This window comes from Panthera pardus, unplaced genomic scaffold, assembly GCF_024362965.1.
Source record: "Panthera pardus isolate Hobbes unplaced genomic scaffold, ASM2436296v1 HiC_scaffold_10, whole genome shotgun sequence".
NCBI lineage: Eukaryota > Metazoa > Chordata > Mammalia > Carnivora > Felidae > Panthera > Panthera pardus.
In genome coordinates, this window is record NW_026526655.1 from 12,192,531 (window position 1) to 12,218,173 (window position 25,643).

At 39.4% G+C, this 25,643-nt stretch overlaps 1 long non-coding RNA gene across 1 annotated transcript; it reads left to right on the forward strand.

Annotated features, from left to right (window-relative positions):
* The first annotated feature begins 19,017 nt into the window (after positions 1 to 19,017).
* LOC109264971 (uncharacterized) lies at positions 19,018 to 22,734 on the forward strand. Its single transcript, XR_002078966.2, has 3 exons — positions 19,018 to 19,456; positions 19,895 to 20,066; positions 22,079 to 22,734. It is a non-coding gene; the product is annotated as an uncharacterized LOC109264971 (long non-coding RNA).
* The last annotated feature ends 2,909 nt before the right edge of the window (positions 22,735 to 25,643 follow it).

Consider the following 25,643-nt stretch of genomic DNA (forward strand, 5'->3'; position numbering starts at 1 on the left):
TCCCCGTTTTTATATTATTTTTGTTTCCCTTCCCTTATGTTCGTCTGTTTGGTCTCTTAAAGTCCTCATAGGAGTGAAGTCATATGATTTTTGTCTTTCTCTGACTGACTAGTTTCACTTAGCATAATACCCTCCAGTTCCATCCACGTAGTTGCAAATGGCAAGATTTCATTCTTTTTGATTGCCGAGTAATACTCCATTGTATGTATATACCACATCTTCTTGATCCATTCATCCATCAATGGACATTTGGGCTCTTTCCATACTTTGGCTATTGTTGATAGTGCTGCTATCAACAGGGGGGTGCATGCGTCCCATCGAAATAGCACAAATTGTATCCCCTGGATAAATACCTAGTAGTGCAATTGCTGGGTCGGAGGGTAGTTCTAGTTTTAGTTTTTTGAGGAGCCTCCATCCTGTTTTCCAGAGTGGCTGCACCAGCTTGCATTCCCACCAACAACGCAAAAGAGATCCTCTTTCTCCGCATCCTCGCCAACATCTGTTGTTGCCGGAGTTGTTAATGTTAGCCATTCTGACAGGTGTGAGGTGACATCTCATTGTGGTTTTGATTTGTATTTCCCTGATGATGAGTGAAGTTGAGCATTTTTTCATGTGTCGGTTGGCCACCTGGCTGTCTTCTTTGGAGAAGTGTCTATTTATGTCTTTTGCCCATTTCTTCACTGGATTATTTGTTTTTTGGGTGTTGAGTTTGGTAAATTCTTTACTGGTTTTGGACACTAACCCTTTATCTGATATGTTATTTGCAAATAGCTTCTCTCTTTTTTAAAATTTTAATTAAAATTTTATTTTCCTTTGAAGTATAATTGATGCACAGCATTAAATAAATTTCAGGTATACAGCGTGGTGATTGGATACTTGTAATCATTGCAAAGTGATCACCACAGTAAATCTAGTTAACTTTCATTACCCTACACAGTACAAAAATTTTCTGTGTGTTGTGTAACATGTTTTTTTAGTGTGATGAGCACTTTAAGATTTCCTCTCTTAGCAACTTCTAAATCTGCAATACAGTATTCTTTACTGTACTCATCATACTGGAGATTACATCTCCATGACTTATTTATTTTATAACTGGAAGTTTATGCCTTTGACCCCTTTCATCCATTTCTCTCCCCTACTCCCTGACTTCTGACAAACCAAAATGTTCTCTGAATCTATGAGCTTGTTTTTTGTTTTTGTTTTGTTTTATTGTATTACGTTTTTAGATTTCATATATAAATAAGAGCACATAGTATTTGCTTTTCTCTGTCTGACTGTTTCACTTAGCATAATACCCTGGAGGTCCATCCATGTGGTCGCAAATGTTAAGACTTCATTCATTCTTTTTCATGGCTGACTAATATTACATTGTATTTATATAGTGGTGATTTCTTTTTTTTTTTTAAATTTTTTTTTTTTTCAACGTTTTTTTTTTTTATTTATTTTTGGGACAGAGAGAGACAGAGCATGAACGGGGGAGGGGCAGAGAGAGAGGGAGACACAGAATCGGAAACAGGCTCCAGGCTCCGAGCCATCAGCCCAGAGCCTGACGCGGGGCTCGAACTCACGGGCCGCGAGATCGTGACCTGGCTGAAGTCGGACGCTTAACCGACTGCGCCACCCAGGCGCCCCATATAGTGGTGATTTCTTTCTATATTTCTCTGGTTTACAAGATTTTGCTTAATGAACTTGCATTCCTCGTTGAACAAAGTGTAACTTTAAAGAAAACGGCTGTTTAAAAATAAAAACAAATTATAGTTAGATAATTCCATACTTATTATAGCAATAATGGGCTGTGCAATTAAAGATAGTTCTTTTTTTTATTTTAAGTTTTGTTTATTTATTTTGAGAGAGAGCGAGCGAGCAGGGGAGGAGGGGCAGAGACAGAGAGGGAGAGAGAGAATCCCAAGCAGGGTTCCCGTGGTCAGCACAGAGCCCGACATGTGGCTCAATCTCATGAACTGTGAGAGATCATGACCTGAGCAGATATCAAAAGCTGTATCCTTAACCAACTGAGCCACTCAGGCTCCCCAAGATAGTTCTAATCCTGTCACTTTTCTATTACCTGGACTTCAATTTTTCTTAGGATCTAGGAGGGTGGTGACAATGTTTCCTTTTAGGGGTTCCTGAAGGTAGACATTGTTTTTACCCTCACTTTGGTCACATTGATGATTCCAAGGCTATGCTTTCCTGTATAAAAGGTTTTGTCCCGAAAAAGTGAGTAGGAAGAGGGGTGTCTGGGTGGCTCAGTCAGTTGAGTGTCTGACTTCGGCTCAGGTCATGATCTTGCGGTTCGTGGGTTTGAGCCCATGCTGGGCTTTGTGCTGCCAGCGCCCTGATTGCTTGGGCTTCTCTGTCTTCTTCTCTCTCTGCCCCTCCCTCCCCACCCCCCTCAAAAATAAATAAACATTAAAAACAATTTTTAAAAAAGCGAGGGGGAGAGAGAAGAGCCAAGGAGGTCTGGGACGAAATCGTTATTCAGATCTGTTCCATTTCTGTCATTCCTGTTTGCTCCGTCAATCTGTCCCCAGCTACAGCAGTGAAGGAATAAATTTGTTCCAACCGCCTCTGTGGTGTTCATGGTATGGAAGCAATTCTCCACGGTCTCATACGTCCACGTTGAACATGACTGTGGAATCAAACAGCCGGCTTCTGCTTCATCCTAGCGGGGAAATTAGGCAGATTGAGGTATTTAACCGATGACCACAGTTTTGAAGCGATGGGGGAATGCTATTGTACCGGTTTGGATTTCCTAAGTTTTAATTTTGGCCCCTCGGCCTGCCCTTTGTTCTTTTGTGCTTTCTTCCAGGATATAGAATGCGCTACAGCGCTTTCAAAAAAACCATTCTTACGTCTGTGCTATAATGCCACATCTCATTCTTACAAAACCTCTATGGTTTTAGTGGCCAGGTCCTTGACCATGTACTGCATGTCAGTAATTGAACATTTCACTTTTGGAGAAAACCAGGCATGGAACCATGGTTTGTAAGTAACTCATAAAGCATATTTTGAGATGTTTTTTTTTACCAAGCTTTTTTTTTTTTTTTGCACATTATCTCATTTCTTCTGAATAATAGTTTTTTGTCCAGTGTCACCGTTAACATACTGCTTACTGTGAAATCCATCTCTCCAGCTGTTTACAATTTTTCTACAATGTTTTTTTGTTTGTTTTTGATGTTTTTGTGCATGCCTTAAGTCTCCCTGCTGGAGGAGTTTAATTTGGTGTCTGAGTAACGTGCCATTGTTATTAGCATCCTTTTTATATCAGTTTTATGAAAGTCAACCTCCCAGATATGGGATAATTATAAAAACAACCCACATGGTAACTGTCTGGAGTTTTGGTTGCTAATAACGATGAGCTAAAATTATCGACAAAGTGTACTGTGTGACAGGCACTGAGCTAAGTGCTTTATTTCTGTGGATTATCTTAACAAACCCTCCCAATAGCAATAAGAATCAGGCACTATTTTTGATTACTATTTTCCAAACGGGACAAGTGTGGTTTAGATCCAAGTTTATGCAAAAATGACAAAGGTCTTAGGTCTGATGATTTCCTAAGCCCATTCTCGTAATTTCTAGATGAAATTGCCTCCAAATAAACAACTCCTGTGTATTTCTGCTTGGTTTCAGCGGACAAATTCTGTACCTAAGAGACCAATGCGTCTTGAACACCACAAGGATGTTTTTTTCTTTACAGCTTCCAAGAAGAGTGATAAAAATCAGAAAAAAAATTTCCTAGAATCATCAAATATTAGGAGGTTCCAGGAAACTAGTTTCTGACTAGTGTTAGTAATCTGTTAACAAGTAGATCAAAACAAAATTAAATGGATTTTTAACTATATGGAAGTATTTAAAACACTGGGAGCTTTTGGGCCCCCGTGAGCTTTTGCAAGGAAGATTTGCAGGAGTCTTTCTTTTGTTTCAGTTTGGGCCCTGGACGTGTTGTGATGGAAAAGAAAAGGAAAAACATTTCAAGTGCAAAAGGCACACGTTCAGAAACCACACCTCTTGTGAATATCATCATCAGCCTTTTCAGAAAAGAGGTTTTGCTCTTGAGGGCGCATGTCATAAAGCATCAAACACAGGGAGAAGCCTTACTGAGTTAAGGCTTCTGAGTTAAAAAAAAAAAAAGCATGACTTCTGAGTTAAAAAAAAAAAAAAAAGGCAGACCTGCCTTGTCTGAAAAATGTTTACATCACAGATAGTTTTGCTTTTGAGGTTCTAGACAAGACAAGTGACTGTACCTGCGGGAACCAACCTAACTCATCCAAATCCTTGCTCTCAATAAAGGGTGAGGGGAGGTTTGCTGGGCAAGAAATGTGCTGATGTTGTTGGGCCCAAAGCCCCACCGGGAGCAGAAATCCTTTCCACACCCTGTACTTTGACAAACCTGTTCTTGCTTTGCTGCCCATGTGCAAGTTTTCTAAATAGCTATGTTTAGATTAGAACTAGGTCTAACAGAAGTTCTAACATGTTGTACTGATTAAACACATTGAGATCAAAACAGACAGACAGAGGTACAAACAGGCATCCTTCTCTGCAATGGCCCATTTCTTAGAGGGCACGGAAAAATGTCTTTAAAATTTCAGAAAAGTTTTTCTTACTCTGAATAGAACAAAGAGCCTTTGGGCAATAGACTTGCTATTTGCTTGGTGGGGATAAATGAAATGCAGGAATAAATATAAAAAAAAAAAATACTCGCGTTTGCTTTGGAGATGGGACCACGCGCGCCTGACCCTGAGAGCCTCGCTGTGAGGGATGGAGCGGTGACCCCGAGTCATTTGGGGGTCATAGCAATTGAGAATCAAGAAACCTTGCCTGGGGATGTGTCCTTGCACCAAATCCCTCCAGCCCGTTTGCCAGATGCTAACTCAATTGGAAGAGTGGGGATTATGCCCAAGGAATGGATAAATCTTCTCACTGATACTCAGACACGGATGTTATTTTATGGTTCTTTTTACAAAGGCAGATGATCGGATTTAAGGAAGGAAAGTGGAGAGCCCGGACAAGTGTAAGCTGTCATGGTGATCTTACTACTTTAATCTTTTAAGTGCATTACCTTATTTTCTATAGTAGACATAGTTCCTCAAAAGCTGCGTGCCGTGAGGTTTCTTGCAGTTTCAATAGTTTTGACACATGTATTATTTTAAAAACATCTTTAAAAAAGAGTGCCTTAAAAAGGCAAATGGCATTTTCTAATTTAATTATTTAACCATAGTCAGTCCGTGTTCTGGGTTTATTAGAGCTCGGTGCTCTTGTAGAAGATAGGGCAGAAGTAAAACATAGCAGAGATCACGATATTTACCAAATGGCTACGTAATACTTGGTTATCTATATAGTTGTAACTTGCTGAGTAATAAAGCTGAAAATTGACTTTTGAGATCCCCAGTTCCAGCTGTGTTGTATTGAAATAGGAAAGTTTTCAAACTTCTCCTGAAGCTGGACTTAGGAGTCTCCAAGCTGCTTTGCTCTGCTGTTTACTTGCTCTGATTCAGAGTAGAATACTTCTCTTTTTAAGTGGACCGAAGACGTATAATTTGGAATTTGAAATGCAGGCAGTAAGGAAAGCTATATTTAGGATAACTTCGAAGTTTAAAGGGAAAGTATGCGTATCCTAATAAAGATTTTCTTTTGCAATTCTTTTTCAGTCGTGTGCTTACTTGGGGGTGCTTAGTAAATGCACTTGTGATTGTTTTTTAACGTAATAAAGGCAATAGTATTTGAAGCTTTGATAAAGCATGACCCAGGGGGTGTAGGGAGAAGGGGCCAGGGCAGGAATGGAAACATTTTTGGCCTTTCATCACAGAGGCTAAAGCACAGTTGTTAATTGCCAGTTGTCATAGACTTTTGGATAACCTGACCTTTGACCCTGCTTAGTAGAGATCTTCCCTGCCTCCCTCTGGCTGTGCTGAATTCCTTGCCCAGTCTAGACTTGGACACATCCCTGTAGAGCATGCAGACCCTCTGTCCAGTTCTCCTGTGAGCCTCCAGTTAGGTCCCGACCCTCTGAATATCAGCTTACTCATAGTAAATCACATTGGACTCCATTGGGAAGCTTGAGCCCTGAAGAGGCAGAGCTAAGCCTTCCATCTTGTTTTCTTTCAACATGGGGGCTCATTAAGGTCAAGAGTGTTGACCTTGGTCTCCCCTGGCCCATTCCCTACTCAGATTCAGCTTGTCCTCTAAAGATGAGTCTTCAAACATACCTGGAGTTCCTAGTGATGCTACATATGTACCTCCAACATACACACATGCACACACACACACACACACACACACTCACACTCTTCCTTTGAAGGCTCCCCTCCAGGTTTCTGAACCTTCCCACTTTATTTGGGGGAAGGTTACCTGGACTGGTTTAACCAAGAACTGGCTTTGGGGCTGGATCCAGAGACTTGCCAAGATGTCCTCACCCAAGATAAGGGGAGTTGGCAGTCCTGGGAAATCAGGGTAGGACAACTGAGGGCCAAATGCCAGGAGAAGAGTTCGTAGGAGCGCCGAATCCAAGAGGTACTGAAAGCAGAGAAGGAAGAGAACGAGGCAGTTGGAACAAGCTCAAGGCCAACAAAGCAGTATTCAGGAAGCAGGGAGGGCCGGATCTCTCCCTGAGAGGCTGCTTCAGCAGATAGGTAAGCTTGGGTTTGTTTTCATGGGCTATAGAAATGAGATATGTATGTGAGTGGGTTAGTGAACAGAGGTACTTGTTGACATGCTGTTTCTGCTTTTCCTTTGATCATCAAGATTCATGAATGAATTGGCTATACCTTTCATATCCCCTTTATAATATCTACTCCCTCCTTATCTACCTGTGCAGAGGAAATCCTCAGTTCGTTAAAAGCCAGGAGGAGGTTGGTTGCTAATCCCTATGTTAGTGAGCTAAGGCTGCCCTAACAGAATACCACAGTCTGGGGCATTAAACAATGGAAATTTATTTTCTCACAGTTCTGGAGGCTGGAAGTCCAAGATCAAGGTGCCGGTAGGTTCGCTTTTGTTTCTACGGTGGCCTCTCTCTTTGGCTTGTAGATGGCTGCCTTCTTGCTGTGTCCTCATGCGGTCTTTCTTCTGTAATCAAATCTCTTCTTCTTTTAAGAACACCAGTCAGATTGGATCAGGGCCCACCCTAATGAGGTTATTGAACTTACCTCTTTAAAGGTGTTATCTCCAAATATAGTCACATTCCAAGGTATTGGGGTCTGAGATTCAACATGTGAATTTCGGGAGAGCACAATAGCTGGTAAAACTCCCAAGTCTCCAAAGCCACACAGCCTGGCCTCACTCCCAGCAGGTGGGTGAGGTGCCACCGTGAGGGACCCCGCAGCTCCCACGTCCCATGCTGGCTCTCCACTGGCAGCTTGGCTCTTTCCTCTGTCTCCACTGACACCTTTTCTTCCTCAAGGTTGGAACCGGCCTGCTCTTAAGCCACGTCTGGCCTATGGCCAGGTTTCGTTGGACTCACCCTGTGTTTGAAAAGTTTAATTAGTGGCTAAGATGAAAAAGCAGATGCTGATATTTTACATAAGTACCTCACTTTCTGGCCTTTCCTCAAAAGCTGGAAGACCTGTGAACACTGGGCTTGATTTCCGTGTGACAGCCCTCCTCGAAGAGTCTGATGGTCGCCTCCACCCACTAGTGCCTTCAGCTCCCATCTCTCCTGTAATTGGCCAACCTGAGCCCTGAAGGCTTTTGGAGTTTTGATTCCTAAATTATTGACATACCCACTAGGCACCCGCCACCCCCGCTGCTTTGAGTTGGTTCTAGTCTCACGTCTTCTTTTGCAGCCAGTAGCTTTCCATTTGATGCCATTCTGACACTTTTTTTATTTTTATTTTTTTTAATGTTTATTTATTTATTTATTTATTTATTTATTTATTTTTGATAGCTTGATGCAGGATTCGAACTCACGAACCATGAGATCATGAACTGAGCTGATCATGACCTGAGGTGAAACCAAGAGTTGGGCTCTTAACCGACCGAGCCACCCAGGCGCCCCCTATTCTGACACTTTAAATCACACCTGTTCTCATGTGTTACCACAGGTCAGTCCAAATGCCTGAATTAAAAATTTTTTTTTTAATGTTTTTATTTATTTTTGAGACAGAAACAGGCAAAGCATGAGCAGGGGAGGGGCAGAGATAGAGGGAGACACAGAATCCGAAGCAGGCTCCAGGCTCTGAGCTGTCAGCACAGAGCCCAGCGTGGGGCTCGAACTCACGGACTGTGAGATCATGACCTGAGCCGAAGTTGGACGCCCAACCAACTGAGCCACCCAGGAGTCCCCCAAATGCCTGAATTTTATGTTAAGAAAACCTTCTTCTTTCACTGAGCTCCATATCCAATGTCTCCTTCTACTCTGTCTCATTCACCTGCCCAAAGTGTCTTGCCTATCCATTATTTCACTCTTGTTCAGGCCCTCAGCACCATGTTATTTCAGGCTGTTAAGAACTCCTCAGCTCCTCTTTTCTTTTCCAGATATAACATGCTGTCTCCAAAACACTGAAACATTATTTTCAATGTGTTACCTCTCTGTTTACTCTTTTGCCTACAAGTCTAGTCCTTTACAGCCTTATTTTCCATTTTAGCTTCCTTTCCTTCCTTTTTGGTCAGCTATTGGCATGTGTTCAGTCATTGTGTGTTGAGAAGTGATTGATCCATTCAGAACCCCTGAGTGTATCATTGTGCTTGCCTTGCCTTGATTCATTTCATCCATACCTTTCCACCCCCGGCTATCCAAATTTGCCTTCGTAGAACAAAAAAAAAAGTGCCTTTGCCTTTTCTTTTGTGTGTGGTCCAGGGCTTTGCACATAGTAGACATTCTACCAATACTTATAAATTTTATTTTAAATCACTAACATCCCCAACAGAAGTCTCTGTGTTCTCTGATTCCCAACCTAGTTCACTTATTGTGAGATGGCCCTCAACAAACCCTGTGGTTTTCTTTTACTTGTAACTCTGGTAAATATTAATGAAATGAATACACAGCTTTTAATTACAGTGAAGATACTTTGGAATTTACCCCTCTAGTCAGTCAGTCAGCCAGGAATTACAACCTGACTTCGACTTAATGAAACGGTGAAATTTCTATCAATCAGAAGAATGGAACAGGCTATCTCATAAGCAGGAAGCATCTCATTCATTTGTTCCTTTGTTCAACAAGAACCATTAGGGGCATACTAATAGATTGACACAGTACGTTAAAACTGCCTTCATTTCTACTTTCTTCTTGAGAAAAGTAGCTCAAGGACACAATTTTTCAGGAAGCGGAGGAAAGTGTATTAGTTTCCTATTGTTGCTATAACAAACTACCACAAATATTTGTGGCTCGAAACCACACAAATCTATTATCTTCCAGTTTTGGATTTCAGAAGGTTGAAATGGTTTTCACCGATCTAAAACCAAGGTTGTTCCCTCTAAGTGTTCTGAGGGAGAATTACTTTCATTGCCCTTTTCCAGCTTCTGGAGGCTAGACTGCCCACATTCCTTATCTTTGGGTCATAGACTTCTGTTAGGTATTTAGTGATTTAAAATGAAATCTATAGATATTGGTAAAATATCTACTATGTGCAAAACCCTGGACCACACACAAAAGGAAAGGCAGAGGCATGTTTAAGGCACTTTCTTGGATTATATTAAGAAGACCCAGATGCAAAGATAGTACAAAAGCCATAAAACAAATGAAAAAATACAATAGATTTCATGATGTTTAAGATGATTCATAAATAGACCAATATCGATGAAAAAATGATCAAGTTTGAAAATAGCATACCATATTACAGGAGACCCATCCTGGTCTCCAAGGGTGTTCAATCACTGTGAATGAGATTGCTGCCCATGGGGAGTTCAGGGTCCATCCTTGCAATTCTGTGGACATTGGGACATGTGGAACTCTTGGGCATTTTTGTGGAAAGGACTCAATGAAGAGCTCTTTTTTTTTTTAATTTTTTTTTAACGTTTATTTATTTTTGAGACAGAGAGAGACAGAGCATGAACGGGGGAGGGGCAGAGAGAGAGGGAGACACAGAATCGGAAGCAGGCTCCAGGCTCCGAGCCATCAGCCCAGAGCCCAACGCGGGGCTTGAACTCACGGACTGCGAGATGGTGACCTGAGCTGAAGTCGGACGCTTAACCGACTGAGCCACCCAGGAGCCCCAATGAAGAGCTCTTTATAGAAGAGGTGGAATAGTCTAGGAGCTTGAGATTGAATTGGTAAGTACTTTATTTTTGGCTGAGAAATTCTCATTTAGAATGATGCTAGAAAAGAAAGCACCGGGTGCCCAAGATGAAAGCTTCCAATCATAGGGACAAAAAACGTGACTCACTTGGAACTCTCCTTGGTAGCAGGATGTTCCTGCTTGAGTCTCTCCTGCTTTCTCAGAACCATTAGCCTGGCTTGTGTGACCTAGTGTGCGACTGATCTGCACTATACTCCTTTCTTCAGCTGTGATCCTTCTTATTAAGCCTTCTATTTTGCTAGCTTTCCACGCACTGCTCTGCTCACTCTCCCACCTCTTCCTCTGCCCATCCTAATTGGCCAAGAACAACTGTCTCAAACTGAATCCTGCATATTTTTCACCAAAGCTCAAAATCGAATTTATCAAAAATTATCTAGCATAGCATGCCAACATATTAATGTAAAGTTCGTTTTACAAAATGCAAAACAGCTACTTTACATAAACACTCAAGTCTATTTTTATAAATGTACTCATTAGATACTTTCCTTTGAGAAATGGTTCAATAGAGCTCTTACTGTTTCTTCCAATTAGTAATCATTAGCGTTCTGTAGCATTTCCCTGAGAAAGAATATTAAAGGGCTACAATGTCACCAGGGGCAGAACTTCTAAATTTGGAAGCTATGTGAAAATCAATGATTCTGGGATCAAACACTTAGTTGGTCTCATGACTGCATAACATGGTTCTTAGTCTTTAGGATGAAGATCATCAATATAGACAAACATTAAGAGAATAGTTCTTTTGTTCTTTTGGCATATTGCAATTCAGGAAGCACTGGCTTCAGTCCAAAATTTAATTTATACTTATAAAATTACAGATTTTCTGTGAGTTACTAAAAGCTGAATAGGCATAGAAGGAAATACCACTCAACTGAAATGTTATTATTTGAATGCCAGTGATGGACTCCTTGACTCGAAATCCAGAAGGTTCTTCTCAACTTTTATTGTTAGTAATAAATAAAATACCTAACATGTATAACATTTTATAGTCCATGGATTTTTACATAAATTATTTGATAATCCTTAACTTTTCTCTGTGTTCCTGTACAACGATATTCTGTATTGAATTGTCTGTGCTCCGGATTCTTTGAGGGCAGAAACTGTCTTTCCTCAGCACCTTTCAAAATGCCCAGATCATAGCTATGGTTCACTGCTGTTGAATGAATAAAAGGATGGTGTCCATATTCCTTATTGTTGCTCAGTCTTCTCCGTTTGAAATTTTCTTCTTCCTTGCGTTCCATCATGACACATTTCCCAGCTCTCCTGCCATGTTTCTCGACAATGCTTCCTTCTTTGTCCTTCTAACTTTCATTTCTCTCCTTAGACTCTAAAGTTCTCTCTGCTCATCCTTTGTTACATTCTCTCACTACACCCCCTTTCTTGGGTCATACACTAATAATTCTCTGTGTGTCAACTCTGGCTCTGTAACTCTCATGTTATTTTGAACCTTGAGTGCTCACCTGTATTCCAGCTCAGTACTTCTAAGGTGTCCTTCCAACATGATGAATATAATGTTGAAACAAATACCATGGTTGTATTGTTCAAGCCATTCAAGATTTTATCATAAAGAATTCCCAATTTCTTTAGTGCCATTAATAGTCTACATGTCACCCGATCTCAAAGTCATGAGCTCATTTGTTTTTAATGTTTATTATTTTTGAGACAGAGACAGAGTGTGAGCAGGGGAGGGGGCAGAGAGAGAGAGAGAGAGAGAGGGAGACACAGAATCTGAAGCAGGATCCAGGCTCTGAGCTGTCAGCGCAGAGCCCAACGCAGGGCTTGAACCCATGAACTGTGAGATCATGACCTGAACCGAAGTCAGAGCTTAACCTACTGAGCCACCCAGGTGCCCTCATGAGCTCATTTTTTATTCATCTTTCCCATTCCCAATCCCACCAGATAGTTACCCCTACTTAGCCCTGAGTTTCAGTGTTTTTCGCATTGGAAAGTAATGTTTTGATCCTTCTATTTTAAACATACCATTTAGATTCAATTGTTTTTGCCTAATCTGTAAGAGATCAAGAACACTGAACTAAGAGCATGCCGTTTGAGGGAAAAAGTACTCATGGACATTTTTGAAATAAGATTTTTGAGATTTTAAGGGATTTTCACAATTTGGCAATGCTGGAATAGCTAAGAAATTTTTTCATCAAAAATTTTGTATTTATTACCTGACCAATAATATAAGCTATCAGTCTATTCTTAGATTTCATAATGAATATTCTCAATGGGGTAATTAATGGGAAGTAAAACAAGCCATTGCTAAAAAGGCAAATCCAAAACTTGATAGGTCTAACAAATTGGTGGAAAAATCAAATATTTTTGACACAACTTTTTGATCCTTAGAAATGTGACCTGGGTAAGTTAGACTGGATAGGATTACTGGCCAAAAAAGAAAACTCACAATAATGGATCTGAAAGGGTAAAATTTGTTATTGAAAATAAAACAAAAAAATCCAAAAAAAATACCAAAAAAAAAAGTGATTGATAAATCAATTATTGCTTTGAAACTTTGTCTGGAGAAAAATAATTTATTTTGATTACGATAATTTCAGTGAAATAAGAATAAAAATGGAACAATTAGGAGTAGTTTCTCTTCTCTGTTTACACAATTGATGAAGGAATTAAGGTGGTTTAAGGAATTATACTCTGGAGGATGCTTTCCCTTCAAAAATCCTTCAGTTGCTCTATATTCTGATTATACGTATACTCAGAATAGCCTCCAGGTAAACACAATGTGAAAATATCTACTGGATGAAAATGGCGGAGTCATAACAACATGAGCAAATGTTCCTCTCTGTTTTCCTCTGCTCACTGCCACCATTTGGAGCAAGATCTTCTTTTTCTTCTTCTTCTTCTTCTTCTTCTTCTTCTTCTTCTTCTTCTTCTTCTTCTTTTGTGCTTTTAGAGGTTCATTTTTCTTTTCTCTTTTTTTGAATTTTAATTTTATTTTTTATTTTTTAAAATTTACATTCAAATTAGTTAGCATATAGTGCAACAATGATTTCAGGAGTAGATTCCTTAGTGCCCCTTACCCATTTAGTCCATCCAGTTGCAGAAAAAAACATAAAATACCTAGGAATAAATCTAACCAAAGAGGTAAAAGATCTTCTTTTATTTCTGAAATGACTTTTGGGTTCAGTGTCCCTGCAATCGATTTCTTCGTTCTCCAAACTTCCCCCAAATGACATGTCAACCTAAAATTTTTCAGGAATAATTCTTATGTTGTCATTCTGTGTTGATGCTTAACCTTACAATTTATTTTAATTTTTAATTTTTAAATTCATTTATTTGTTTGTTTGCTTGCTTTGTTTTTGTTTTTGTTTTTGTTTTTGTTTTTTTTTTTTCACACAGCCTCTGGCTCAATCCCTGGGACATCATAAATGCTCCACAATTGTTCTTTCCACATTCTTTCCTTACGTCCAAATTCTTAAACCTGATTTTGAAGATGGATTCTCAATGTATTTAAATACTTTTTAAGATAGCAGTCTTTTCTTTCTCTCTTTCTTTTTGCATTCTCTTCCCCAGCCCCCTACCCTACTGGCTGGAAATCTACTCACTACTTTACTACATTTTTCTGTTTCCTGCTTTCCTCAAACAGGTGTCTCCTTTCAGATCATTCCCTCCTCTTCTGTCCGTCTGAATCTTTCCTGTTCCCTGTAACTAACATTAATCCCTCCTTCTCAGAGCAACTTTCTCTTAGCTTCTCTTAAACAAATGTGAGGCCTCCCTACTAATAACCAACCTAGAGCTTGATTTTTATGAGGTGGGACTTTGCACACTTTTCTTCGATCTCCACCAGAACATCTAAGTTTCACAGGGGTACGAATTATTCTTGAACGCTTTTGAAATCTGAACAGGGCTGGCACAGTTTCTTACACAGGTTAGATGACCATTAACAATTGGCTGCTCAACTATATGAAGACCAGAGGTGACCAGATGTTTCTGTGGAGACCAATTTGATGAGAGTTGTGGTCCCCTGTGGGGACTTGTTCAACTTGAGGCCCAGTGTAGGCAGAGGTGGAGAGGTAGCTGGCGATGAATTAGACGTCACTAAAAGGTAAATATTTTCTCATAAATTCTTCTAGAATTGCTATTTTTTCCTTGTCTTGCACCTCCTTCCAAAATACTTTCCTTAGTGACCATGGACTTGGAAAACAAATGATGCATTGTATTCCCATCTCCATGTATTTTTTTTTTCTTTCGTTACATTCAGAAGTTTAGAGAGAGGACCTGCAAAGGTTCTTTCTGCAGGAAGGGTATTGATATTGACCCTGCAGTATTAATGGTTGGCACCTGCTTAAAAAAATAGCAGTGTTTCCAATCATTTCACAAGTGTCTGAAGGCCATCTGCTAGAAATATTCCCGATGTTCCTTGTAGTCAGAAGCTTATTTTAAATTTCTAGCTGCCTTTGAAATGAAATTTCTCTACTTACCAGATCAATGTTCAATACATTCACCTTCTTACATATTTGTCCAACTCTAAAGTTAGTCTCTGCTTCTTTACTCTGTCTTGGCACCTTTTTTATTTCTTGGCTTCTCACTATTACACATTTTCAAACAGTCTACCAGCATGTTTATACTCAAGAAAAGAGGTAAACATAACCATACTTTCAGAAAGCCTTAAGAGCATTTGTCTCTGGTCCTTATTACTAAGAACCTTGTTAACAATGTGCTGCCATTAAGAAGTTACAATATGCTTTAAGTATTTCCATCATGAGCTAAAAAATTACCAATTATTTTCTCTTAATCCAGGACATGATTTTGTTATTATCTATCAGTTTAATAAGAGTAGAGATTAAGCCCATTAAGATGATCTCGCTAGCTCAAATAATTGGTAAAAGAGCATGAGACAGAAAGGATAAGTCATTTATATGTGCCCAAGTTTGTGACAAGAAAAGGGAACGAAGTTGGCAAAGAAGGTAGCAAAAAATGGCTTTGTTACTTGACTTCCAGCTCATTAGTCCCAGCCACATAAAATTGTCAGGTACCTATGGAGAGATTTAAATGCATTGCTGGTTTTCTAGCAAAATAAGCAATATGTTTACTAGCAATATATTTCTAGTCTGATGGGAAAAATGACATATGAGAACTTTGCAGATCTGAACAAATTTCTTAAGATTTCCAACCTCCGTTTACAGGAAACAATTGTCTCAAGTCCCAGACTCGAAAAATTTTCCTCACCCAAGAATATAACCATACTAATAAGACAGCCATTTTCTCTTTAAGTACAAACCATCCCCCAGATTGTGGTACTGGAGACATTTTGGTTATTTCCCCCCTGTTAATTAACACATAGAAATCAATTAGGTTTGCTCCTGCAATTTTCATTTAGAATAGAGCATTAAATTTAACAGATGATCAGTCTTATTACTTTCACTGAGAGGTTTCTTGTAGCTAGTGGCCACCTGCTTGCAAGCATTTTTGTATGGGGTTCCACACTTCCTTTTTTGATAGCAGATTCCCTAGCATCTGCATCAGAATCACCTGGGACGCTCATTAAATATGCATGTTGTTGGTTCTCAGGGACGTCTAGGGAGTGTGCCTGGGGAATGTTAACCTTAACGAACACCTTCAGTGATTCTGATATACACCAACATTTGAGAAATGATGCATCCGTGAGTATGTTTTTAGACAACTGAGATGATTCACATGACAATGAATTATGGCCATACAAATCACCAGTGGCCATAACCGGTATTAGCCAAGAATTCCTGTGTACATTCTCACTTTTGACACAGAGTGGGATGCTCATTTGTGTGTTGCCATTGAAATGAATTCAGCAAATTCACTCAAGAATTGCAAGATAATTGCTGTAGATAAAAACTTAGTTGGAAATGACAATGCCAATACAGCCTTAAGAGTATCTTTGTTTCTGAATGGAAAAGATGACCAAGGAAAAATGGTCAGAGAGAGGGAAGTAAATGCAGTTGGAGGTATAGTTTTAAGGAAACAAAAAATTTAATTGCTTTTTTTTTTAAATTTTTTTTAATGTTTATTTATTTTTGAGACAGAGAGAGAAAGAGCATGAACGGGGGAGGGGCAGAGAGAGAGGGAGACACAGAATCAGAAGCAGGCTCCAGGCTCCGAGCCATCAGCCCAGAGCCCGACGCAGGGCTCGACGCAGGGCTTGAACTCACGGACCGCGAGATCGTAGGGCTCGACGCAGGGCTTGAACTCACGGACCGCGAGATCGTGACCTGAGCCGAAGTTGGACGCTTAACCGACTGAGCCACCCAGGCGCCCCATAATTGCTTTTTAAAAAAAGCTTATTTATTGTGTGTGTGTGTGTGTGTGTGAGAGAGAGAGAGAGAGAGAGAGAGAGAGAGAGAGAGGAGAGAGAGAGAACATAAGCATACAAGGGGCAGAGAGAGAGAGGGAGAGAGAGAATCCCAAGCAGTTTCCACTTTTAGTGCAGAGCCCAATGCAGGACTCTATTCCATGAGTCATGAAATTATGACCCGAGCCAAAATCAAGAGTCAGATGCTCAACCAACTCAGCCACCCAGGAGCCCCCAAATTCAGTTGTTAATGAACACGTATTGTTCTAATTCAAAGAAAAGTATAAATGTGCATTGGTAAATCTTAGTATTGCATGTAGAAAATACTACTCATTGTCTTTTTAAATTATGCATAAAAGCTTAAAACAGACAAAATCAAGTGGATTTTTTAAGTTATTTTTTGTGATTTTCTCTTCTTTTAGAATAAGAGATAGAAGTCAGAAAATGATAGAAGAATGTATCTTCAAGGGAGGATGCAAATAATTATACAATCCAAACAAATTAATAGATTTAATGCAACTAAGACTTCTTTGGTATCTGTTCTGTGAGCAGAACTGTCTTAGGTCCCAGAAAATCAAAGATTAAAAAGCCACTGATTCCATGAAGGAAACTTAAATGTGTACTACTAAAAGAAAGAAGCTGATAGGAAAAAGGTGCATGCTGTAGGATTCCACGTGTAAGACATTCTGCAAAAGGCAAAACTCTGCAGATGGTAAAATGATTAGTGATAGCTGCTAAGAGTTAACGGGGAGGGGGGCGCCTGGGTGGCTCAGTCAGTTAAGCGGCTGACTTCGGCTCAGGTCATGATCTCGCGGTCCATGAGTTCGAGCCCCGCGTCGGGCTCTGTGCTGACAGCTCAGAGCCTGAGGCCTGTTTCAGATTCTGTGTCTCCCTCTCTCTGACCCTCCCCCGTTCATGCTCTGTCTTTCTCTGTCTCAAAAATAAATAAACGTGAAAAAAAATTTTTTTTTAAATAAAAAAAAATAAAAAAAAAAGAGTTAACGGGGAGGGATGAATAGAAAAACACAGAGGATTTTTAGGGCAGAGAAATTACTCTGTATGACACTGTAATGGTATATCACATCATTATATATTTGCCTAAATCCATAAAATGTACAACACCAAGAGTGAACTCTAATGTAAACTGTGGTGTTTGGGTGATAATGATGTGTCTGTGTAGGTTCACTGATTGTAACAAAGGTAGCTTTGTGGTGAGGATGTTGATGATACAGGAAGCTATGGGTTTGGACTCGAGAGTGGGAGTTAGTGGATATATGGGAACTCTGTGTTTTCTGCTCAATTTTGCCATGAACCTAAAACTGCTTTAACAAATAAAGTTTACTAAGAAATAGTTACTGAGATTTCTTGGAAGACACAATGGTCTCATGGTTGGGATTGATGCTGAAATACCCCATAGAGTCCAGAGTCATCAAGGCAATAGGGAAAGTAAATATTAAGAAGTGGGGCCCCGTGTAGGAGGGAAGGGTCAGGGAAGACCTTCAAAAAGTGGGACATCTGAACTGGATTGTGACAAACCTGTTAGATAGATACATTCCATCATGTTGACACTCCAGTGTATTGACCTTAGTTGGGGAACTTTAAGTCATCTGGTCTTGCTGGAGCAAAACTGGAATGGTGGGGAGAGGAGTAAGAATGAGGATGGGCAAGGAGGCAGGGGCCAAGTCAGGAAGGCTGACGTGCTCACACACCCATTCATATATACATACACACACACGCACATACACAAACACATACATACACATGCATATTCACAAATATACAGACATATTCTAAAGACTAAGCCTCTTAACCTGTTGGGAAATCACTGAAAAACTTTCAGCAGGAAAATAATGTGGCCTGATTTGCATTTTATAAAGAGCCGTAGGATATTTATGGGGAGATGGAAGGGAACAGAGGATGGATGGAAATATCCAGTCAAGTTACCTGGATGAGGTTAAGATTCTATGACAATAAAGGAAAGGGCAGATTCAGATTCAAGAGATATTTAAGAAATTGGGATCAGCTGAACTCGTTGAGTCCTCCCTTGTGGAAGCTAAGGGAGGGAAGAATCAGATATTTGCTCTCAAGTGTTGAGCTTAAGAAAATGAGCGGATGTTACACATCTCATGGTGATGTCCACCCTCGGCTGGGTGCTGGGGATTCAGCAATGAACAACAGGTCCTTGTCACTGTTAGAAAAGAAGGCTTGACACAATAGCTACAAGTATGGCTTCTGTTGTGAAAGAGGAAGCATAGCTATCTATCCAGGAGAAGTCTAGGATGGAGACCTCTGAAAGCCATCAGTATATAGTCAAGAGCTGACATCATAGAGATGAATGAGGTGGCCAGGAGAGGATGGCAAATGAGAGAAGGAGAGGGCTTCAGACAGAAATGTGGGCATCCCACTATGAGAAGAAGAGCAAAGGAGCCCATGAAGGAATGGTGAGCAAATCATGGAGGGAGAATCAAGGCATCAAGGGAGGAACTTCAAGAAGAATGAAGTGGCCAGGACATGCTATGGAGAACTTAAATAAGATAAAGCCTCAGAGTTGTCCCTGGGTCTTGTGATGTGGAAGACTTTGTGATGCTTGCAAGAACTCCTAGTGGCATGGGTGAAGCCTCATAGGAGTGTGCTGAGAATGAAGGACAAGTTGCAAGGGAAGACAACCAAAGATGACATCTTCCTGATGCTTGGTCCTTGAAGGGATGAGAGAGGAAAGGAAATAGACACAGGATAAAGGGCAAGTGCTTGAAAATGGGAGGCATTGGAACACTTTGAGTAATGAATGAAAAGAAGCTAGTAGAGAAGGAGGAGTTGAAAATGAAGCAGAGAAAGGCTAAATTATGGAGCTATGTCCATTAAGGTCAGGAGAGCGGGGGTCCATTGATAAGTCTTGAGTGAGCTTTAAACAAGGAGAAGGTGGTTTTTCTTCAAAGCGAAATGGAGAGAGGTAAGAGTGTGTATGGATGTATGGAAATAAGGAAGGGGAGGCTGAGAGGAACCGAGGGGTTCTAAGATAGAAATTCAACTTTTTAGATGTCATGAAAATTGTCAGTCTTGATCATTTTGATATTTATATCCCGTAACATACTATCCTCCTACTTAACCTTTTAGCTTATAAGATTAAGAAAAATGATAAAAAAATTAAAAAAAATAGTGGTTCCAAAACGAAGTGAATGTCAAACATAAAAAATGGACACAATTTTTAATGGTCTTCCCTAGGGCTTTATATTTACACAAGGCAAGGGCCTCTGAACCCTATAGATCACAACAGGAACATGATTCCAGAAAATTCTGAGGTCATGTCATTCTTGGAGATTTTTCTAACAAACAGAAGCTTTGCTGTGGACTTCTATAAATATTTATCTGCCATGACTCTTACCCACAGGAGGTTAAAGATCTCTCAATTTTGGATGAGAATGCATGGCTGTGTGATTTGACCTGAATTAGCCGGCAAAAAGAAATCTTCAGATTTTAAACTACTAAGTGCAACAAAATAATGACATCTTTTGCAAACATTACAAGATAATAGGAGGTGGTCCGGTCATTTATGAAACGATGTAAGTACTGTAATAACTTTTATCATTATAATCATATTTAATACATTATATTTGCTTTCAGATCGGTTATGATTGCCTCACCAGAAAATCAAATGGGACATATTCTTACAATGTTATGAGATGTTAACTGGGTTAATTTTAATGTTAGAAATTTGTTAACCTCCTCCTTACTTTTCAGCTGCTCCTAGTTTAAATTTGTCAGCCCGCGTGCCATTTTATTCAAAGATTTGCCACGCATTCCCATTAAAATGCATGATCATTTTTTACTTTACAATGTTAAGATTTTTCAGCTTCCAAACATCGGTAACTTCTTGATGCCTTTATTACACAGGTAGATCATTTTATTGATTTAAAAATAGACATAAGACAATGTATTCAGTAGGTCATTCAAGAGAATGAAATATGAAGAGTAGAAAGAAAAAGGTACCATTATCAATTTTTTTTAGAAATGTATTTATTTGTTATTAGCTTGATCACCGGCACGGTGTGTCAGAATCCTTGAAAGAATATTAACGTGAAACAAATGCAATTTTTCTCTTGGCAATTTTTTGGTGTTTATTGAGATAAACAGAATGGTTTTGGTGTGAGGCAAAGTGGAATGGGGAAATATTGTTATATTTTATGGCTCCCTCCCTCCTGTCTGCAACGATTTGACAAGGGAGGGTATATAGTTATTAGTGTGGCAAGTAGCATATAAAGGACAAGTTTGAGAGAGGTTTCCCAAATGTGACAAGTCTGATATTTACATGATATTACAGAAAATAAGCCACAAATCTGAAAAGAAGTTTTATAAACTGCCAATAATAAGAAATAGATTTCAGCCAACCATGCTAGAGCAAAGTGCATTTTTTTCCCTCCTCTCTATGGGAAATATGACAACGTAGTTTTCATATGAAGGAGTCATCAAATAATATGCAGTCAAAAATATAGGGAAAAGACTTATAAATATGTTTAATTATTAAAAGATGTTTAATAGAAATGCCATTTTTCCAGATTTTGTGCTGTCAGCTGTGAAGACTTTGTGATTTCTTGTATTTATTCTCGCATTGTAAATGAATATTCACTTTCATATTTACTTTTGTATTTTGCATTCTTTTTTTTAAAGGCTCTGCAAAATCTATATCTGCCCTAAGGCAGATTTTAGAATTTTCATTGAAAATAGCTTTTTCCAGGACATTTTCAAAAATGTTTTCGTATTTGATGTTTCCCTGGAGAAGCATCCTTTATCCCTGTCCAAGGAGTCAGCATTTCATTGCTGTGAAATCTTATATTTTACAGTACTTACGTTGTTCTTAACGATCAATTCCTCTTTTTATGTTTAGTCTATTAGCTTTTACTTTTCTACTACTAGTGGCTCCCATTACACAAAAGAACAAACTCCATGGTTACACTACAATCATAAAACAACATTTACATAGTGATGTTTATGATTTGAAGGTATACATACATAGAAGTAAATGTAGCCGCTAAGTGTTTCTTCGCAAAAATAGCCAGAGTGTTTCTCCCTCTTGTAATGTACTTTCTACAATTAAAAGCATTTCTGGAAACTAATACACACAAAATCCTGAGTATAAAAGGATATTTTTATACTCAATATCTAAGGGTACCGATTTTAGATGTAATAGATGTATTGCACTGCAGTCATGATAGTTTTAGAAGCCCTTTGCATGACTCTATTTCAGGAAGGATTCAAAGGTAGTTATTTTCGCATTTATTTTCTAAAGTTCAATATCTGGGGACACAGATATATTTATATATATCTTCATAACACACCTTTGGCAGTCACATATGAATTGATTATTTCAGGATCACATGGTGTTTTCTCTTCCCTGCTATCTTTTCATAGCTGCTCCAATATTCTCGAATATAATATAAGGTGTCTAAATGGGTAATTGAAGTTCTCCCAAGTCCAAGAAGACTTCAAACCTCTTACAAGTCAGGGCAACTTTGGTCCTCAGTGTACATAACCTTTTTTTTTTTTTTTTTTTTTTAATGAACATGATGGAAAGCAGGAGGTATATGGAAATGTTGTGTTCTGAACTGCCCGTGTGAGACGGCAGTGTCCCAGCAAACGGCTGACCACTCTAGTTCCGCAGCATGATAACTTGTGGATGTTTTCTCCAGCCGGCTTTTTCAAGGTCAAGATTGAGGGTGATCCTGAGAAGAGAGCCGTGGCCACCGCCTACACCCCGTTCCCAGCCAACTGTCTAAAGATGTGTGCTGATGTTCACATGTTAGAGGACGAGCAGAAATTAGGCAGGGACAAGTGCAAATGTACTCCTGAGAGTGACAGGCTAATTCACCATCTACCGACTCTGGCCCAGAAGATGGCAAATCGGTGGCATCATCTCCATAAATGAAGGAGAGTCTGTTATTGTAGACGCCAATTAGTGAGGGGAAAAAAGAATTGCTAGTTTGAAAGCACTTTGTCACTTCGAAAATCAAGCTCAGCAAACAGGGGGACATACAATGCAATTTTGAAATACTGCATAACTGTCATATTCTGGCAGGTTGGGCAATATTTGCATTTATGTGAAAGTGTATGATGCTAATTTTACTATACTTACATCTAGGTGCTTCTGTTGATAATTGGCCAGAAGTTAAAAGGCTCTATGTAGTTAAGCCAAAATTCCATCCACACAAATGAAATAAAGGATATTTACTTCGACTCCTATTTTATCATGTGAGGCAGCTATGGATTCCAGCTAGACGCAGTGTATATTTTCCCCTAGACTTGATGTTCTTTAACGTTAACACGGCAACAGATCACAGGATTTATTTTCCCCTGTAGAATCTACTGCAAGCTGCAACTACCTTGTTTTCCTGAATTCCACTTACAGCAGTATTTTGTCTTAGGAAATTGAGTTAGAATTGAGTGTGGTTGTGAAACATATAAATAGTATGTCTTGATGAACCGCGGGGCTTGGCAAAAGTGGGTTCCATCTAGGGCGGATACAAGTCAAGATGGGAAGATGATCTTTTATACCTAATTGATAAAAGATTTCTCTGTGCAGATCATTGACTCCCATAAGCGAAAGTGGGAGCTCATTAGGCATTGGCAAACAGTAGTACTTTGGGCTAGAAAAAGTAATTATGGAGAAGCTTTATCCGTAGGGCAGTGGAGCTCACAGAGAATTTAGGAACAAAACAGTTTGTCACATAGTTTCTTTCCTTTGTAGAAATCCATTCCTTGTCCAATTTTACTACGTACTACCTTACCATGTTGCTACATTTTGGGGGCGTGTTTAAAGATCGACACCCAAAGTGGCATAAAGCTAACAGGAGCCCACATAATTCAAGCATTGATTTTAATTCTCCTGTGCTTTTGCAATGCCAATTTAGATTTCATTTTGAAAGCTTGAATTTTTAATGAGTTATTATTACTTTGTATTAGTCCGTGGCTGGAGTCTTAGAAGTTTTGAAGGCATTGATAGGTTTCATTTTTTGCAGTTTTCAAGCAGATTACAGAGAAATAAATGTTCTGTATGGAGTCTCCCATCCAATGGCATCAAAAACTCCATAAAAAGCCCCTGTGAAGTTGAGTTTTATTTTTAACTCGGTGGAAATTCACTACTAATTCATAATAGATGGCTTATCCATTACAATAAATGCATGGGTTCATTATATATCGACTAAATATACTTATTTGTAAAAAGCCATGCCTAGCTATTCTTTTTTTTCATTTAAAAAAAATTTTAATATTTTAATTTTATTTCTGAGACAGAGGGAGACACAGTGAGAGCAGGGGTGGGGCAGAGAGAGGAGGAGACACAGGATCCGAAGCAGGCTCCAGGCTTTGAGCTGTTGGCACAGGGCCTGATGCGGGGCTCGAACTAATGGTCTGTGAGATCATGACTTGAGCCCAAGTTGGATGCTTACCCAACTGGGCCACCCGGGTGCCCCCCCCCCCCGCCCCCGAACTATTCTTTATCATTTCAAATGACAACCTTTATTTTGGTCATAAATAGAATAATCAAGCTGACTGTGTCTGTTTTAAATTAAGATGATACAACATGTTGGTTTTGCCTGCTGATGAGTAGGGAACAAAATCAAGGTAAGGCAGATATGGAGGAAGACTAGAAAAACCAGCTGTGATGGAATACATGGTTTTTTCCCCCTGCTTCTGCCCAAAAGTCCAACTGAATTCACATAGGCCTTCTCCATGGGCACTGATGCCTGCTGAGCAGACAACCAGGAAGGTGAGGGTAAAGTCAAGGTGACTGGAAGGAGACCAGAAACCAATTCTACCTCTGGATAAAGACAAGTTGGACTAACTTAACAAACAAACAGCCCCCTTTTCATCACTCAATGACTAGACTGCTTCAGGGTGGGCTTGTTAGCTAACGGTGAGAACCAGGAGCTGTCTGTGCTTCAGACAGATAGGGAGACACCATGTTCTCTTTTCTTACACTCTGAGTTGGTCAATTTGGCATCCATTTGTCACAGCGCCAGTTGTATTAACTATATTTTTTTGTTCTTTGTACCCTTGACGGTCTGGCATTTGTGGTCTCACTGAGTGAAGAGTCAGTCCCTCCTAAGGTTACCTAGGTTTTATTGTTTTATTTTTATTTTTATTATTTTATTTTATTTTATTTTATTTTATTTATATTTTAATTAGTTAATATACAGTGCAATACTGGTTTCAGGATTAGAATTAAGTGATTCATTACTCATATACAGCATCCAGTGCCCATCACAAGTTTTCTCCTTAATACCCATCACCAATCTAGCCCATCTCCCACCCACCTCCCTCCATCAACCCTCAGTGTGTTCTGTATCATTATGAGTCTCTGGTGGTTTGTTTCCCTTTCTTCTCTTTCCTTTCTCCATTCTCATAGGTTCATCTGTTTTGTTTTTTAAATTCCACATATGAGTGAAATCGTATGATATTTGTCTTTTTCTGTTTGACTTATTCCAATTCATAATACATTCCAGCTCCATCCATGTCATTGAGAATGGTAGGATTTCATTTTTTTTTTTTTTTTTTTTTTTTTTTTTTGGTGGCTGAGTAATATTCAGGGGTATATAGATACCACATCTTCTTTATCCATTCATCAGCAAATGGACATTTGAGCTCTCTCCATAGTTTGGCTATTGTTGATAATGCTGCTAGAAACATCAGCGTGCATGTACCCCTTTGAATCTGCATTTTTGCATCCTCTGGGTAAATACCTAATAGTGAAATTGCTGGATCATAGGGCAGTTCTATTTTTATTGAAGAAACTCCATACTGGTTTCCAGAGTAGCTGCAGCAGTTTTCATTCCCACCAATGGTGCAAAAGTGTCCCCCCTTCTCTGCATCCTCACCAACATGTGTTGTTTCTTGTGTTGTGAATTTTAGCCATTCTGACAGGCATGAGATGGTATCTCATCATGGTTTTGATTTGTATTTCCCTGATGATGAGTGATGTTGAACATCTTTTCATGTGTTGGTTAGCCATATGGATGCATTCTTTCGAAAAGTGTCTATTCATGTCTTCTGCCCATTTCTTAACTGGGTTATTTGTTTTTTAGGCTGTTGAGTTTGATAAGTTCTTTATAGATTTTGGAGACTAACCCTTATCAGATATGTCATTT